Consider the following 3,620-nt stretch of genomic DNA (forward strand, 5'->3'; position numbering starts at 1 on the left):
TGTGAATCTTGCTCCAGGATTGTAAATGCTATAGGAATAGAAAAAGAATGAATGTGAAGTGGAACATTAGTTTAAAGAGAATTCTCATGTGTGCACAGCTACTATTCATGAGAAGAAGTTGTCCCATCATTGTGCCTCTAGCTTTTTTTCTACATCAGAGCCAGAGATCCCAGGCACCCCACAACTTGTTTCATTGAAGTCACAGCCCCTCTTTCAGCTTGAGTGTTTATTTACTAGAGATCCAGACCCCAGAGATTCGCGCAACTGTGTTGTACTTTCATACAGCAGCTTAGTAATGTTGGAAACAGAGGCAATGCTTTCACGTTTGCAGTGATGTCTATGTTTGCAGATGAGACCCTGTTTCCTCTCCTGGGAAAAAAACGTGATCTTCGTATCTGTTTCACCAAGAAGCAAACAATCCTGCAGTGACACACCTTACGTCATCAGGGAAGTTATCAAGAGGTGTACAAGTCATTTTTAATTTTTTTTCAGAAAGGTTGTGGTCCATTTAGGAATGACGGTGAGGTAGGCAGATAGTAGGATAACTTGTTCTGGATGTGTGGTGGTGAAGAGTGACACTCCAGCAGAGCAGGTGATGCTTAACATACAGACGGTGAATGGACTTCAAGCCACAGCTGAACACAGAGTATCTACTAAGGGTTTTGGTGGGGATATGATTCAGGCAGTGGGAAAGGTTTTATTTTTGTCTGTACATATTAATCTGTGTCTTTCTCTTAAGGAGGATTACAGAACTCACCAGCTGTGGTATGATTTGTCATGCCTTCTCACATGCAGTGTATTTTTGGCTCATTAAGGCTAGCCCTGACTATGTAACTTGCTCTTTCTTGAGAATTCTCACATGCCACCTCAGAGCCAAGACTTGGAACAGGTGTCTTATTTCTGTCCCTTTCTGGCAGTGTAGGGTGTCTCAATTGACAGTGTCTTTTTCAGTGTGGGTACTAGATTGTTAGGACCCAAACCCATTAAAAGCCTCCACACTGCTGGCCCAGGTCTGCTTATGCCCTCTGAATATGCAGGCACTGTTGCACACTGGGCTGGTCTGGAAGGAACGGCATTTTGCTGGCTGAGTGGGTTAGCAGGATCTTGGTGGGTTTGAGTGCAGGAGAAATAGCCTTCTCCACAGATAGTTTTCAGTGTAACACCATTCTTCACTGAGGGTGAACAAGGACTGTAGAAATCTTGGAGAGTGAGTAGGAATTTTCAGGGCAAGTGTACATCATTGGCTGAGGCTGAGGTGCTGGGAAGGCTTCATTTGCATGAAGAGGAAATCCAGGTGCTTTCTGGACATGTCCTTAGAGGGAGAGATGAAGTGTAACCTGTAATCCAGCCACCAGGCTCTGTGACTGCCTCAAAGGAGGCAGAGTTGGTGGTCTGAGGACTATGTGAACTGGGGTAAGCAGGCTTGTGCTAGTTTCAGGACAAGATTTTCAGGGTTCTGATAAGTCTCAACCTCATTCTTGCTTTCCCCCAGTCACAGGGCTTTCTGGTTCCACACACAGTGTAAAGAAGGAATAAACATTTGCTCTTGAATCTGTCGAAAGATTGCGTCTCTGTAGCAAAGCTTGTCAGCACAGGCTGGCAATGCATCTTGTGTTCACGTTGGAACAGAAAGATACATGTTTGAGAGTGGAAAAGAGAGACAAATTTAATTTAGACAAAGGACTTTTGAAGAAAATAAGTAAATAATAAATAGCTAGCTAGCAGTGGGCCTAGGACATCTGATGTCTACTTCCATGCCACCTGTTGTGTTGGCCCGACAATGATAAATAGACTAAGTCATAAAAAGACGCCGGGCCACATTATGGGTGCCTTACTTTACTAGCAGTGAGAAAACCCTGAAGAGTTTAGGCACAGAGTAAACTGACCAAGGGAGAATTCTAAGATTATTATTCTTTTTAGTGAAAACTAAACAAAACAGCATGTAATGTAAAACTAAGAGTTTTATTGAAGGAGGGCAGAATCCATACATTTTAAAGCACCAAGAAAATATCTAATTGACAAAACACTTTTTTTTTTGCTTTAAAACAAGGTTTTATGATATAATTCAGGGTGCTCCCAAACTCACAACCCTCTTATCTTAGCATCTCTAGTGCTAGGGTCAAAGATGACTGTCATTACACCTCACCCAAAATATAAAAAAATCCCTAGAACAGTAAGTTATATTTTAAAAACTTGACCTGAGCATGGCAGGTGCTGAGTGCAGGAGTGGGGTACACTGCTGGGTTGGGGAGTGGGGCACACTGCTGGGTTGGGCAGTGGGGCACACCGCTGGGTTGAGGAGTGGGGTACACCGCTGGGTTGGGGAGTGGGGTACACCGCTGGGTAGGGGAGTGGGGCACACTGCTGGGTAGGGGAGTGGGGTACACCGCTGGGTAGGGGAGTGGGGTACACTGCTGGGTAGGGGAGTGGGGTACACCGCTGGGTTGGGGAGTGGGGTACACCGCTGGGTAGGGGAGTGGGGCACACTGCTGGGTAGGGCAGTGGGGTACACCGCTGGGTAGGGGAGTGGGGTACACCACTGGGTTGGGGAGTGGGGCACACTGCTGGGTTGGGGAGTGGGGCACACTGCTGGGTTGGGGAGTGGGGCACACTGCTGGGTTGGGGAGTGGGGCACACTGCTGGGTTGGGGAGTGGGGTACACTGCTGGGTTGGGGAGTGGGGTACACTGCTGGGTTCTTTCAGGTGAGTTAACCTAGTAACTGCATTAACCACAGGAAGCCCTCAGGACTCAGGCATGGTGTTTCCTTTCTTTCAACACATATTTCCAGTCACACGCCACCTTTGCCTTTGGTCTGAGGTTCCATTATCAGCACTCATCTCATGGTGATGTTGATCGTTAGGAGTCAGGATGGGGTGGGGAAGCATCCAAGGCACTTTATATGTGTGGATTTCTTGTCAGTCTGTCTCACGTGCCAAATGAATAAAGTTTCAATAGAAAGTTTTTCCCCCACACATGGACAGGATGGATCTTCCTAAGTAGGAGCATCTGCTATAACAATATGAAGTCTATCTTTTTCCCTCAGCTCTTCACCTGCTTTGAGTCCTCTTATGAACGTCCCTTTCATATTAAGTAGGATCATTTTTTCACATGGTTTCTGGCGACTGTATCACATTTCCCCAGATACTTTGTCATTTGGTAGCTTAGTTCTCTGAGTGAAGATAACATAAGCTCAGTGTCAACAACACAGGGTCAAGAAAAACAGAACATTGCAGTCCTCACCTGGGCTCAGACTCCAACCCATCCCATTTCTAGTTTCCAGAGAGCTTTTTCTGGGTTTCCTGTGTTGTGTTTAATTCTCAGTTGTTTGCCTCAGATCTCATAAAGTCAGGACACCCTGCTGTTCCGCAAGCCTCCTGCTTTGTAAGCAACATGTTTAATGAACTGGGATTATTCCTGCACACTACATTCACTTAAAAGGGAAGTATCCTTTTAAACAGTGGTGGCTACAGACATTCACTTTTGTTTACCTAGGAGGAAATGAGGGACTTGCATTGTAGGTGTGGGGCTCATACAGTCTCTCAGAATGAAGGTTGGAACTGCATCTGCCAAAGTTCTTTCTTCCTTTTGAGTGAGCACATTCCCAAACCCACCATTATGT

Source organism: Micromys minutus (genome assembly GCF_963924665.1).
Source record: "Micromys minutus genome assembly, chromosome: 14".
In the NCBI taxonomy this organism is placed as follows: Eukaryota; Metazoa; Chordata; class Mammalia; order Rodentia; family Muridae; genus Micromys; species Micromys minutus.